At 43.0% G+C, this 16047-nt stretch overlaps 1 protein-coding gene across 6 annotated transcripts in view; it reads right to left on the bottom strand.

The window, feature by feature from the left end:
• Positions 1–12462, bottom strand: part of CEMIP2 (cell migration inducing hyaluronidase 2) — a 48256-nt gene extending 35794 nt beyond the window's left edge. Inside the window, exons 1-2 of one of the 6 annotated variants that reach the window (XM_064502361.1) lie at positions 12145–12462; positions 10343–10419 (exon numbers count right to left, since the gene is read on the bottom strand). The gene's annotated coding sequence lies outside the window, so the exon portion shown is untranslated. Of the gene's footprint in view, positions 1–10342; positions 10420–11382; positions 11523–11928; positions 11994–12144 lie in introns of those variants that run through there. The other 5 variants (XM_064502360.1, XM_064502359.1, XM_026097805.2 and 2 more) reach the window with 5 other exon arrangements.
• Between the last annotated feature and the right edge of the window lie 3585 nt (positions 12463–16047).

Below are 16047 nucleotides of genomic sequence, written 5' to 3' on the forward strand. Positions count from 1 at the left end.
CAAGTCACCTGCTGCCTTGCTCGGCAAGCCTCACCGTTTGTCTCCTTGCTGGGACGTCTGGGTTTGGACGCAAAGCTTGGAAGCAACGTGACTGTTCCAGATTTTTGTACTTATCACCCAGAATAGTGCACTATTTTTATTTCAATTACTAGTATTCTGGTTCCATCTTTTTCTGGAGCAACCAGGGAGAAAAACCTACTAAAAAATATTACTCCCCAACCCATTCTGCCCAACAGCTTTAACCTTCCCCACTTCCCTGGTCTACTTTAAGAGATACAACACTGCATACAATTACTTCCTCAAGCTTTCTTCCGACTGCATGGCATTGTAAGGAGTATACACAAAGCTGGCATGTATTTTTTTTATTAACATTTCTTAGGGATGGGATTTTTGAGAAGGCTGCTCAAGTTTCAGCTAACTGAAACCTGACCTCCTAACTAAATCCTGAAAGGGCTTAAGCAGAAGTCATGCATATTAAATAGCAAAATGAATTATAAAAATCAGAACTACCAAAGAGGAAAGGCCATAAAGATCCCCTTTCTCTCCCATTAACAAAGGGAAGTCTAAAGCTATACTCTGAAGTGCCAGGCACACTGGTGAAGGAGAAACACGACAACTGTAATCGTATTCTGAGAAGCAGCAAAGGAGCCTTTTATCTCGCATGCTGCAAAATCTGATACTTCACTGTTTCAAGGCAAGCAGGGTTGTTGTCAGGGAGCAGGCTGGATTACCCTTTCAGGGGAGACAATGCCACTCCAGATGTACGCACAATGAAGATAAAGGCACTGAAACATTAACTGGAGCAGCCAGCCCCAAGTGCAAAAACCACGCCAAATCCACCAGCAGCTAATCCCGTGCTCCTTGCACCTGTTCCTCGCAGCAAACTGGTTTTCACCATTCTCCCTTCTGTGCTTTGAGAAACTGCTCCACAAATCTAATCCTCTGTGCTCAAACTTCACTGTCCAACGTTTTATGAGCACCGTGGAGTAGCTTGCTTTCATCACGAGGGCTTTTAAACTCAACTAAACATCTTCCAACAGTAAAATCTCAATCACCTTTTATGTTTCAGAAGCAGGGTTAAAAGCTTAATAGGGAAGGAGCCTTTCAACTAATTCAAATGCAAAATTCATGTCTAACTGAACCAGATATGAAACTATCCTCTTATTAAAAAAAATAAAACAAACAAAAAAAAAATCTGACCCAGTAGTGAGAATTTTCATGTTTTGCATACTGAACTTCTTAGACTTGCTAAAAAAGTTTGCAGACGCAGCATTTATATGAAGCGCTGACTATAATGTGAAACAGAGTTAATAAGTCTTTTAATTGCTCAGCAGTATAAACTAAATCCAGAATGGTTATGCCACTGTTTCATCTACTAAGGCTTCATCTTAATAGCGCTGCCACTTTAAAGGAAAAAGTAAGGGCAATTGAAAGTAATTCATTACAGCAGACACGGAAAACACTGATATTGTATTTCAAACATATTTTGTTTCATATGCTACGAAACATTAACCCTCCTTCGCAAGCATCATTTTGCTAACTGTAAAGTTAAAGTTTTCTAAGAATCCCATCCAAGTACAAACACTGGTCACCCCAGGGATGGGTGGAAAGCAGCCTGCAGAATCAACATCTTCCCTATTTCAAAATAAAAATGAAGCAATACAACCACAACCAGATATTTAGTACAATCAAAAATTTAGCATATAGTTTTTCAGCACAACAGGAGTAACTATTTCCACACTTCTTTCCCTCTTCCTGTGTCATCTGAAATTCTCTAGCTGAAAGAATGATCTTTTTTATCCTTTACAGCAGCTATCAGCTTTTCTTTTAAATTGAGACATACTGACAATCTGACTCAAATTACTGACTTTTTTGTTCCCTTTTCAGATAGCACCACACAAATGCAAGTGCAATAGTAGTAGTATAACCAGTAATGCCCTAGAGAATAGTGCAATTACTCGGCTGTGCAAATACAGCTTGAGTGTAATGGGGGGGAGGTGGGGAGAAGCTGCTTGAACTTTTTAAATGCCACATTTTCTTGCAAACTCCCATTCACCTGAGTTTTTTCAGCTTACCACTTTTACTTTCTCCACCCACAACCAAGGTTTGCCACTTCCCTTTGACCCAAGCCTACACTACGGTCCTTTAAAAATACCAAAGACAGTTGCATCTTCTTTCAGGTATAGAAAACAAAGGATCCAGGAGACCGTTGCAACTTAGAAAACCACAGAGGGCTGGCTCCTGTCACCAGGATCTCCTAAACCCACGGGAGTGGGAGTTCTCACGAAGGAGCTCCACAACCTAGGTACCTCCACTTGATGACGCAGCCCTAGACAAGCAGAAGTCCGCTCTTATAATTCCACTGTATTATATAGAGCAATTTCTGTATTTCACTTTGCAGCTTGTTTCAGAGTGATTTCAGTAAAAGTCAACTTCTTGCACAATGTCCAACTAACGCTGTCAATAAAGTGTACAGAGTTCAATGCAAGTCTACTACCATAACATTTTTGGTACACCATTCAAAGGGGCTGCTATGTTGGCATTTTTGAAATTCTTGGCCTTCATCCTTTGACACAGTATTACACAATTTTTGCAAATCCATTATTCACTACAGTTTTTAGTTAGGATTACATATAAACACCTACTTCCAGCTCACCAACGCCAGCGAGGCTCCAAATACACTCAGGTAGAGCATTTTGGATACCACAGCTCACTAGGTGCTTGTTAGCATCCCTCTGCTGGGATACTAAATGAATTCACATGTCATCCTTTTGCAGGAGTAATGCTATTTCCTTCCACACAGTTCAGATTTCTCCTTATGTACCCCTTCCTTAACACAAGCAAACAGGGAAGTACTTCTCATATTTATCATGTCAGCCAACTTGGCTTAAATAACTACCTTAAAATGAACCAGTTTATTATGCACTACAGCTAAGTACAGTGATTACCTGCAAGTTTCGTCCTGGTGGTAGTAGTGTGGACAGTAAACCATTGCCATGGATGGATGGCAATGACTTCCAGAATGGGCAGGAAAACCTCCAATTTCCTCACATCTTCTTCACCACTTTTAAGTTGTACCCTTATTCTATAGCAATAAGCAATTACACATTCATACGAACCTACTTTGTTCTATACTGGCACAAACTGGAAACATATCCACGGTAAAACAAAGGAGAACAGCTGAATCTCCAGAGCCACAAGCGTGCACCGAGCAGCAAGCGGTTCACTTACCTGCTCCTCAGCACGGGGCCGATTTCCTGCAAAGGCATCAGACCCTACACCTTTTAGAAGGCAATTCAAAACATCTTCCAATGCCACCCAAAATGAGAGAAACACACCAAGACACTTCACGCTTTCCTGACGGGAAATGATCATTGTAGGAAAACACAAGCTTGTTGTAAAACTCCTCGCTCACCACTGCATCGTCTGACAGCCCAGTAAACAACGCAAGCTTACTTCCGTATTGTGCAAAATTAATGCTTCCTTTAAAATATATTTTAAGGGTGCCTAGTTGCATGTCTGTCCAAAACAAAAAAAGAGCAAAGAAACTAGATGAAACTGTACTGCTGCTGCTCTTGGCTATCAAACACTATGCGTTGTAGCTCTGGCCTATCACCACGCAGTTTAATTTCAGAATATATAACCCCCAATAAGAAAAGGAGTGCAGGTGGGGGGGGGGAATAAAAGAAAACCCCACACATCAGGAAAAATATTTCCTCATATAATACAGCGCCACACTGGTTCCTGCTGCTTTCCTGGCACACGGGCTTGTCTGGTATGCGATCAAAGGGCAGCGAGGAGCCCAGCAGAAGGGAAAGGGACAACGAGCTCATTAAAAGGCTCGTAAGTAGGTACAATTGCTGCACAGAAAGCGGTGTAAAGCAAATTTCCAGTGCGACACGTACACTTTTACTTGCTGCCAAGCTGGCCACTAACTAATAGAGCTATTAATTTCAGGGCAATGTTTCAAATGCCTGAGAAGTTCCCAGTTCAAGCAATCGGCACAGCATGAGCTTACCTTTAAGAAAACAAAGACTTCCCAATAAACACCTGGGGTATCTATATGCCTTCCTAGGCAGCTGCACATTTTGTTCTATCCCTTTGTTTTGAAATTAGGCCTATACACTAAAATAATAGACAGCATATTTATAGGAATCTACTTTTCCATCCACAAACGGAAAAGCTGGAAAAAATGGGCGCATGGTAAAATGCATTAACAAAGTAACTGGGAGAGATCACGACAATGTTTATAAGAGTCTGAAAAACCCCAACTGACTTTATAAATTGTAAAGCTAGAGACATCCTCTACCACGTACGCTGTTTGCTGCATGCCACCAAAAATGAGTCACCTCCCTTGCCCAGAGGTTTCTGAAGAAAGTCAGAGGACAAACAGCAATAGTCAATGAGAAACAGAGATGTAAGCAAGATGGATAAGAAGTAAAAACATGGTTCAGCAACAACAACATAAAATCACATTGCCCCAGATTTTCTGAATTTCCTGTATAGTGACTATTCATTTTAACTGAATTTGTAGGCACACAGAAAACACACAAAATTACATAATATGCAAGCACTGGAAACTATTCAAACTGCGTATCACATTTCCAAAAACAGGCCTCCCCAAAGCACCACAGATCAAGAGAGAGAAGTACAGACATGCATAATATTAACCATATAAGACAAGGCATGCAGGTACAAGTAATCTTTTTGGTTAGTCTGATGAAATATTTTGGGCATACAGCCTTTCTCCAGGTCAGAAAGGGAAGGAAATTTCAAAGCTCTATACAAGTAGGAAACAATTGCCCTGAGTTTAGTTACATATGGGTCACGTGATATGGGAAGCAATTTAGTTATTATCTATGGATTAGAAAAGATTTGGGGAGGAAGACGGTGATAAAATTGCTTCCCAAGAGACGGGGACAGGTAATTTGTAGTCTGTGGAATATGAGTCTGTCTGTGGGAACAAGCATGAAATTATGGCATGTCAGGTGAAACCACTCGCGTGGTTATGACTTGTAGCGTACGGCAGAGCCATCAGGAATTTGTCCTGGTCTCCCTTGGAGGTGTTCTGGAGATCTCCCTTAAGGCTGATGCCGGAAGGATCAGAGGCAAAGCAACTTTTGGAGCAAAAAAAGTGGTTCCTCTCTCCCATGATAACTGGGTATGTTTTTGTCCTTCATCAACAGTTTGTGTGAATGAGGTTTGCAGCAGCCAGTTTCACTTATATAATTACCAGGAAAGCATTTGAAAGCAGCAGATGAAACGTCTAACTTTTCAGAAAGTTCACGTATGAAATGTAGGCGTTTCTGTCATTCGTTTCCAAGTGTACTTACTGTGGAGGTTGCTGAGACATGTCTGCCTTTTCTAATTCTTGGACGCTAAGCTTTATATATACAGTAAACATTCAAGTGTTCTTAATTCATGTCAAGGCACTGCTAGTTTCAGTACTGCTCTAACAGAGCACTGCAACACCTTTACATCTTCCCCATTAAAACGAAAGCCAGAAACCGCAGCATCTGACCGTGGTCCTTATAGATAAAGCGATGTCTGACACTTCCAGGAGCTTTGTTTTTTTTCCCCTTTTGTCATAGTTAATCTTTAGAAATCATTTACAGTTTGGGGAACTCTATTCTGGTTTTCACTCATTGTTAAAATGAGCAGAATGTTCTGCTGGAGGAAGCTGCACAGAAACCAGTTGTTTCTTTGCGTACAACTGCATCTACCCATGCTTCAAATACAGAGGATCCGAGACAGCACGCTAAGAAACACCGCATGCACCCTCCAATGGGCAACCTGAATGGAATAATTTTTACTACACTTCTCACCTCAACCCTTTCGGAAAGGAAAGCTTTAATAATTTGCATAAGAGATCAAAAGGGGAGACCTGCATTTTAATCATGCATCTGTCGTTAGCTTGCTGTGTGAGTCACGGTTCATTTGGGTGCCGAGGCTGTAACACAAGAGAAACGGTCGCTAGCCTCACCGGGACGCCGCGGAGCTCAGTTTACAGAACACTTGGGTCTCCCTCAGCTCAGTGATACGTTTAAGTACAAGCCTACTTTTAAGCAAATAAAGAGGTCTGTTTAAGTGGGCACCTTCCATGTGAAAGTAATTTCCTTCACCTTAGAGAACCTGAAGAAGATGCCACCAAAAAAAAAAAAGTAAAACCAATTTTTTTTTAACTATTTGTCATGCGGATGCTAATAAGAGGCTGCATTTAAAGATAACTGCAGTCTCTAAAAGCACACCAATGCCATCCAAAATTGCTACCGCTTAGACTTCACTTCAGAAAAAAATTTCTATGCAATGGTAATACATTTCAATGAAGAGAACTCCACTTCCGGGACAATCTTGAGTGACTGATTACAGTCAAGTTCTGGCTTGTAAGGTAGTCAAGAGGAGGATGGTTACACTACCTGTCTAATTCTTGTTTATTAAATATTGTGATTGAAAAGCCCTTATAAAAAGATTATAATCATATATGACAGCACAAAATATAACAGTAGGAAAAAAAACATAGTTAGATCTCACGTTTAACTTTGGTCAATGGACATAAGCATAAATGCTCCAGGCAACGCCCAAGTATATTGATAGGATTACTAAGTACTCAGTGGGCTTTCATGTTAAAAAAAGAAAGGCCTAAGTCACACCATTATATTTAAAATACTGATCACTAGCATGATATGCTCTACTCCACATCAGCATATGCATTTGCTTCTCTCTCCATCTCAGTTCTTCGTACTTAACTGTGATTTTCCTCTTTACTAAAGCTCTCAAATCTTACTCTTACAAATTTATTCATCCAATTCAGATTTCAAGTGATGATATACCACCCCTTATTTCTCTTACTTGACGGATTTTTTTCAAATTTTTTTTTTAATTATGCAGAAGAAAACAATGCAGCTTGAAAAACTGCCTTCTGCCTGTTGTAATTTCACACCTTCATTCTTTTGACTCATACGAACTCGAGGCAACTCTAAATTACAGGAGTTTGCATTAAAAGATGATTAAGCCAAGAGCTCCAAGTCACACCCACTGAGCAAAGAGCAGCGACATCCGCACCTCTGAGCTGCATGAACTCCCAGAGGATTCTGTATCCTGGAAAAAGATGACTAAAAGGATATATGACAGAGGTCCATAAAGTCATAAGTGGCACAGAAAAGGTGAATGACTGTTCCTGCCTCTTCCAAGAAAGACAGACATATGAAGAACTTTTGAAACCTGACATAACACTGGATTTTGTAGATTTTAAGAGGTTATGTAGGTTCAGAAAACAAGGTCACAGAAAAGCAGTCAGCCAAGGATTGCTGCATGCAAGACACTGCTGGCAGCTTAGGAAGTCCTCGAACCATAAGTTGCTGGTGGCTGGCAGCAGTGGGATGATTGTACAATCTTTACCAGACATCTGTTGCTCACCGCTGTCAGACATCGGGTAACTGTCTGGACAGATACTTAGTCTGACACAGTATGACCATTCTTGTACTATGCTTTATAAACTCCCAGTTATCTGTCACCTTCTGCCCCCGCTTCTCCAACTCACCACCTCCTATAACTACCAAAATGCCCTCAGCCCCACCATGGCAGCTCTCTGTCAACGTCACCAGCACAAAATATACCTTCAACTGACGGCTTAATGCGCCAGACAGGCATACAGCAGTTGAGGCATGGGAACACCTTCCCGTTTGCTACAGGGACGGTGGCCTCCAGCAGAAGGGTAGGGCAACTGCCAGCTAAATCCACGAGAGCTCCAAGCCCTAACATCACACTGACCTGTTTTTGGTGCCTGCTAAAAACCGTTGCTACAGCACAGCTAATGCATGGTAACTTGACTGCATGTCTGAACATTTACATCTGCCTAGCTTTACAGAGATCTAACTCATAGCATAGAAAACCCTGGTACAACTTTGGCAAACAAAAACATCTGTAAGAATCACAGAGACAAACAGAGTACTTGAGATATCTGACAATAGAAGCAAATCTTTAAAAGCCAAACAAAGGCTTCAGATCCACCAGTAAGCATGCATTCTGCCGAGCTGGTGGCTGCACTCATAGTTTGGATTATTGTGGTAAATTCCTTTCTAGGGACTTTACTCCAAGAACTTTGCATCCGAAATCCTGGCCTTGCAATATCCTGCCAGGTACAGCTAATCATATTGCATGACCGTACTACCTTTTTTTTTTTTTTTTTTTTTTTAAATCCTGTGTGTCAAAATGATAGACGAGCAGCTAGTACATTCCCTTCTGTTAACCCGCTTCGTTACAGTGGAACAAAATCAGATAAAAGTTTTAAAGCATGCTTTAACATCTTCAGTATTTCCCTTCCGTATCGGCAAATACCTCACTTTTCTTCCTCGCATCTTTCTTCACGGTATACAGATTTCTATTCCCCCTCCGCTTCCTCTCTTAGTATTACTATTCCAAGAAAATATATAAATAAACCCATATCTATAAACAAGTTGTCCCCATCTGTCTTGCCAAAAACATCTCCACTAAATCAATAGTGAAATCCTTTCCAGTAAAACATAACTTATAAAGGACACATCTAATCATGACTGGATTCAGCAAGCAAGAGGCTGAAACATACATATGGATTTTCATCTTCTTTTGATGTATATTTTAAGTGGTTTTATGGAATTGTCTTTGCTAATCCAATGAATGAACTTCACAGATACACTTTAGACAACTCTGTAACACCACGTGCTCCTATCATATCCTTTGCATATGCAGAAAGTGAGACTTAGTAGATGATAATTTTCCCACTCATTTATGTCAGTAGTTTTTAAATCAGTGACACAATCATGCAAAAGATGAGGAACAGAGCTGTGGAACACGCTTCCTTGCAGAGATGCACGATGAAGCCAGTCAGCTGGGGAGGCCCTTAGTTTGCAGGGAGGGTGGGAAGATGCCACCAGCCAGCTGTGGAGGCCGTGGCTCTGTGGCTCCAACTCTCAGCAATTGCTGCAGGGCAGTTCAAAAGGGGGATTCTCCCCATCTCCTGTGCAAAACAGCATAATCTGGTCTGCAGAGCCCACCACAGCTCTGCGAGCTGCCCGGTTTGGATGTGAGTAAAGAGGAGAGGCCAAGCTGGGAGAGATTTTGCAAGGGAAGGGCAAGCAGTAGGGAGGAGGGCGGCAGCACCGAGAGGAAGGACAGCTGGGATCCGCTCAGTGCCAGTAAAGAGGCATGAGGCTACCTCCTGTTCAACAAATCAGATAAACATACTTGACTTGCTGCATAACATCCATGACATTTTTAATACCCATCCTCCTTTATGGCTCTTCACATTTGAGGAAAAATAACAAGCTGCAAAACACTACTTTTTTTTTTTTTTTAAATGAAACTCCAAAGCAAAGAAATAGAGAATGCACCCACTTAAAAATGCATGAAGATAGTTTGCTAAAACTGTTTAATATAGAGCTTCCTACAATATGCTGGATACTGGAACCTTAATAAAGGTAGTTTAATGACTACTTGGTATTAAAAACAAGTAAGTTATTATCCATAATTAAAGAATGTTTCAAGTAGTCCAGATTGTCCAAGGTATCTAGATATATATTTGCATCTTTTATAATAACGTTGCTTTCAAGCATTTAAATTAGACTGAAAAGCATCTGTCCCACTGTACCTTATCTTTACCCACTGAAATAAAATCTCCTAATCTCCTTTCAGATAGAAGCTATTCAAATACATATCAGACAAGATTTTGAAAAATCAGGCTACTAACTAACTGAGAAAATCCAGCGGTTTATTCTTCAAGCTCTAAGATTAGTAAATCTCATTCTACTGCGGCTATTTTTACATTCACATACTAGAGGAAAATCAACTTTTTTTTTTCTGTTCTCTTATCCCATCTCTTGTTTTCTCAACTTGGAAAAAAATGAGATCGAAGCCTCTCTTGCAGTCATGGGATCAGTTACAGCTGGGACACCTCCGGAAGATTTCACAGTGCCTGCTAAACAACGCAGGTTTTTCATGCAGGGGTCATCACTACCACCACCACCACCTACCACTTCGTATCTCCAGCATTCAACCATTAGCAACAACTCTGACGAACGGGTTAAAAGCTGCCAGCCAACCCTTTCCCACCACTTTCCCCACACAATATCATGAGTGTAAAGTGATGTTCATAATCAAAAAAACCCTCCAGTCCCCAACTGAAAAAAATACCTATCTGCGTGTCTAAAAAATACTCCCTACAGCTAGCGCTCAGATCAGATGCTAGATTTCAGAGATTTCTGCAATCTCACTTTAGCAAGGACCTCACAGCAATCATCTTACCTTGAACCATAAATGGGATTCAGGAAGGGGGAAAAAAAAGAAAAAAGAAAAAAAAAAGTATTACCTTTAGTTCATATAAAACTGTTGTTCTCCAGGACACTTTGCCTAGCTGGAGCCCACGACAAAACGCTCTGCTGGATGCTGAATTGGCAGGGAGAGAGCAAGAGAAACAAGCTAAGCACGGAGCCCAAACTCTACCTGGCAGAAGATTTTGCGTTCGCGTGGGCTGCGCGCAGGATCCCCACAGACAAAGCAGCTCAGAGAGCTACAGGCTCTGTAAAAACAGTCTTTTTCTCCTCCCTGCTGCTATGTAGTTCAAACCAGGCTACCGCTGGGCCATTTTACATACACTGATCTGCTGCTATATATCTTTTTTTTCACTGAAACCCAACTGATGCCACCTAGCAGTTTCAAGTACCACTTTCTCTTTTTTATTGCTTTGTCAAGCCCCAGACACTATTTCATTTTGATAGCTAATAAGGAATACAAAACCTCTTCCCTTTCCCGACTCTGCCCCACAAATCCTTCTTTAAAAGGCGAACAAGGAGCGGCCTCTTCAGCGCACACCTCTGACCTGAGCTGTGAGGTGCGCGTTTGTCACCGCAGACCCTCTCTCCTTAGAAGGGTTGAGATATGGGACTCCCGTTACGTCTTGTGCAAGTTTTGGGGCACGAAAAGCACGCAAACAGGACAGACGCCCCGCGCTAAGCCGAACACCAGGAGATGGGGCAGCGGGGCAGTTACTGCAGCCGAAACGGTCCGAGCTGCCCTGCAAACAACGCCGAGAGCATCCGATGAGCAGCCTCCCCCCCGCTGCGGCACCTGCCACCCACCCGCTCCGCTGGGAAGCCCCCGCGCCCACCTGCCCGAAAAATAATTGCATAAAATAAGTTAAACAAATAAAAAAGCGCAAACCCGGCCGCAGGCTGGGGGTCGCCTCAGCCTCGCGGCGCGGGCAGCGCGCAGCCCCCGCGGGCACCGGCCGGTGCCCGCGGGGGCTGCGCGCTGCCCGCGCCGCGGAGACAAAGAAGCCGGCGCGGTGCGGTGCGGTGCGGTGCGGTGCGGTGCGGCCGCCCCCGCGCAGCGCTCTCGCCCCGCACTCACCTGGGCCCGGCGCCCGGCAGCGCGGCGCTCAGCGCGGCGGCATGTCGCTCCGCGCCGCCGCGGCTCCTCTCCGCCCCGGCTGCGGCCGCGCAGGCGGCTGCGCCAGGCCGCGGCGGCCCGGCCCCGCCCCGCGCAGCTCCGCACCGCCCCGCGCAGCCCGGGGGAGGAGCGCGGCGGGGCAGCGGCGCGCAGGCCCGGCCCGGAGCCGCGCGGCCTCCCGGGGCAGCGGCTGGCGCGCGGGCTGCGCTGGGGCGCCAAGGTCCGCGGAAGGAAAGAAGGAGGAAAAAAAAAGAAAAGAAGAAAAAAGACAAAAAAGCGTGCAGGTGCCCAGAAAGGAGGTGCAAAACGTTGCAGCGAAGGAGCAGGGACACGTAGAAAGGAGGGAGAGGGAGGGACGCGGCGTGCTCTGTCTCTGCAGTCGCAGCGGGGAGAGACGCGCATAAGCTGCGTGGAAGGCAGCACTAGAGAAACCCCGAAAGCAGAAAAGTAGGAGCTGGTTATCTCTGCGCCGGGGCTCGTCCGGCTGCCCGGGATGAAGTTACTCACAAGAGTCGGAGCCCGGACGGCCTCCGAGCTAGGAGCAGAGCCGGCTGGAAGCTCCCGTCCTGCCTCCTGGGATTTTTTTTTTTTTTTCCCGCAAGTCCGATTTGGACTGAAACCAAACCAAACCCAAAAATGTTCTGAATTTCAAGGCACCAAAAAAAAAAAAAAAAAAAAGTTGCGTTTAGCGGAGCAGCGGGGCCGAGCAGCTCCGGGACTTACCTCTCGCTGGGACGCCGCAGCCCCCCAGGTTGCTCGCTTTGATGTAGATCTGACAATGGACTTCTCTTAAGCGCGGGACCTCCCGCCCCTCCCGGCGCACCGAGGTTGGGCCAGCCTCGCTAGGAATCAGGAAAAGAAACCCAACAACCAGCCCTGATCAGATCCGAGGTGCTTTCAATGAAGCGGCTCGGGAAGAACAGCCAACATTTTCCAAAGTAACTGTTCCCTTGGAAATTTTCCAGGCGGCTGGAAACCAAGTGATAACTCACTTCTGTTCCCATAAACAGTGCCCTGCGTAACTTTGGTTCTAGCCATTTCTTCTTTGTTTACCAGCAACCATATCCTGTGTTTGCTCGCAGCAGATGGAGACATCTAGTGACTAAACACCGAACTGCAAACCCACTTCGGTCCGGGCTCCAGCCCGGAGCGGGGCGCGGGGGCTGCAGCCCGGGGGGGCCGAGCACAGCCGCGGCAGCGGTACGAGCTGCCGCACTAGCTCAAGCCGCCGGCTGCGGTTTCACCCCTTACTTGGGCTTCAGCCCCTCACTTCGACGGCTCAGAGTTAGAGCGTTACTTCACCCAAGATTTTGCCTGTATAGACACGAAAGGGGCTGGGACAGTCCTTAACTTGTGAAGATGATCAGTACCCCACTGCGGTGAAGACAGGCCTTTAGCTATCTGAACAAGGCAGTTTCTCCTCTCTTTGGTCGTGTCTCCACATTGCTATTCTTCCTCCTCCAGCTTAATGTTTTAAATACCAAGGAGCACAGTCCTTCTCACACCTGTGACCCTAAATCTTTGCCTCATTTTGGCAAATGCACGTGCAAATTTGCATTTGTGGATGACCCTGGTTGAAGGACAAGTCGGATTGGAAGCGGTTTATTTTTCTTTGGTGTGAAATTCAAACACTTCAGCTGACAAAGTGCCCAGTTTTTTTAAAAAAAAAAACTCAGCATGGCACTGGGCATCCAGTTTACACATGTAATATAATGCTTGTCCATGAAATGTAGGTGACCATTTTTAATATAATCCTCTACCAAAAAAAAAAAAAAAAAACCCAAAAAACTGAATTACTCTTTGAAAACGCCATTGTAACAAAATGTTCACACAATTTAATCTTTGAAACACCCCCCAATTCAATTAAATAATTAGAAGTAAGGCTAATTTTTCTTTTGAGAAATTATTTTCACTTAATGCAGTACTTCAACAACAACAAAAAATCCGTAAAGGCAGCTTTGCCAGATGGTATGTTTCCTGTTCTCAGTGAATAGTAGGACTAAATTTAAAATGTGTTTTTCTTCAGATGCTTTTGTTTTTCATTAACAGACAGCGTTGCTTATCCATTGGAAAGCTATGGGTCCAAGAACGCAAAGAATTACTTACTTTTTACATAGTTGTATACAAAACTAAGAAACAAAATCATCATCATTCCCAGTCCTAAGCCTGCAAAGTGCTCATTTCAGTGATAAATGTGGTAGGCACTGTGCTGGTGGGCACCACATACATAGAGGAATAAAGCAGAAACACTTATGTACATAAGGCAGTCTGAAGCTAAATATATTGTATGTGTGTGTGTGTGTATATATACACACACACACACACACACACACACACACACACACACACACACAGACACATACACACATGTATTTAATCTATACACCCACAGGAATCTTTGTGATTCAAGGCTAAAGCCAGTTTCAAGCAGCATTCAAAAGATTTTTATGAGAAAGATTATCTCACATGAGTGTAACTGTTTATTTTCTTGTATTTTCCAAAGAAGAATCTTGTGCTGTGACTATCTATCTCAGATGGGATCTCCAATGAGACTGGCCATAGGTTTGCAACTGTTTGCAAGTCCAGTATCATTTAGCATTTCCAGTATTTCATTCAGATATACCTATACAAACACACACACACACACGCATGCGCGCACATAGGCATACCTATTAATCCTAGGCAAATCAGAAATACTGGACAGCTGAAAAAATGCCTGGTATCTTGTACTATGGAATTATCATTCAATAAAGTTTCAGGTCTTGTCTTAGCTATAATTTTAAAAAGTGATAGATGCATTTGAATAAAACAATCCCTAAACGCTGTAAGCATATGAAAGATTTAATTTAAAGATGAACTGAATATACAAAATCTCTGTGTCAAGCCCAAATGGAGCACTAAAGCATTACACCTGGTACAACTTCTTTACTCACGCTGCTCGGAGTCTAAGCAGACAAATCCTTGTGCTAAATGTGTATCCTAAAAAGCTTAAAAGTAGCAAAAGATGCACTTAAAAGACATCATTGATAGGGTGACTATGGTGTGATCATTTCAAAATGAGCAAGAAAGAAGCCATTTTTCGTCCCCCTAAACAAAATGAAGTACTGGTAGATGAGGGGGCAGTGGCAAGTATGATTCAGTTACTAGCAAAAATTATGGCCTTTTCTCTGAATTCCCATATAGAGCTTCGTGATTCAGGAAAGCTTGCTGTTGGTACGTTGCGGATAAGAGCACAAACATACATATTTCTTTCCTTATTTAAACCTTTCTGGCTTACTTCCCAGGTACTCCGTGGTAATACGTTTTCCATATAGTAGCTGTGTTTTACATTATCTTACTAAGCATATGTATTTTTAATAACCTCTCTGGGAGTCTAACATGTCGGGTGGCAAAGAATAGTTAAATTCTTGAAATAATACAAAGGCTGCCTGGGTTGAAGGGAGATTTGCTCTTGGTGAAAGCCTGTTCAAATTTTCAAATACTGTTAGCAACGTATAAGAACAGTTTAAAAAAAAGAAGACAAAAGAGCTTAAATTGCATATTTTGGGGAATGTTTGAATAATTTTTAACTGGATTTTAGTATAGAATACTTTCAGCATAATTTCCTGTTTCACAATCTGTTATCATTCCCCTCTGACAATTCCCCTTGTATAATCTTCCCTGGCTCATTGAAAAATTGTTAATACTTATAAAACTTCTTAGCTGTCATGCCTTTTTGCTTATATATGTCAAAACAAAGCAATGCACAACTCATTTTCTCATTGCAGGCCTATAAAAAAGTAAAGAAAGTCATTAGAGACCTAATTTATTATTACTGAAATTAGCAGCATTAAAAACAAACAAGAAACCCCTGTAGATGGCAAGCACATTCATTTAGGAGATCAGAAGTCTGGGTTCAGTTCTCACTGCTCTGACACAGATTCCTGTGTATCCGTGACAGTGACCCTTTCCCCCAGAGCAGCGATGCTGGCAGGAGATGCATGGTTCGGGACTGCAGCGTCCGCTCTGGGTGCCTCAGGGATTTCACACACTTCCCCCTAGTTCATGTGCTTGGGATCAGTGTCGGGTCTAGATTTTTCCCTAAAGAATAATAAGCACCCTCAATCGCATAGCTTAAATTCCCCACATGTACCCATCACAAACACGGATAGCTTGCAAGTTAACAGTCTCCTCACCTACTTATCCAGCTGCTGGGGGTATCACTGAATGAACAATTCGCCCAGGCTAGCAAAGTGAACTTTTCATGTATTGCAATATCCAAAGCAGCTTTGAGTCATGCTTACGTATAAAAGATTTGTAAAAGATTTGCTTATCTGCTGTCACTGCAAAATACAAAGTCTTTTCATGGCTTTGAAGGACATGGCTTTGCAAATAGAGGTCTCAAGTCACTTTTTTTGTATCAAATATATAATACTGAACTCTGTTCAGTTTGCTAGCACGAGTCAGTAAGAGGTAAGTATTACATGGTAGCTGGCAAAGGATGTTTTCCATCTGTTTATAATTATTAAGATTACTTGAATGTAAGCACACCACATGCCCCAATTCATAGGCCAAAATCACTTTTTTGACTAATGATCTGTTACTGAGTTCTGTCAAAATCCTATCTTACCTTGTCTCCCCTCACTC

Source organism: Dromaius novaehollandiae, chromosome Z (assembly GCF_036370855.1).
Source record: "Dromaius novaehollandiae isolate bDroNov1 chromosome Z, bDroNov1.hap1, whole genome shotgun sequence".
NCBI classification, from domain to species: Eukaryota; Metazoa; Chordata; class Aves; order Casuariiformes; family Dromaiidae; genus Dromaius; species Dromaius novaehollandiae.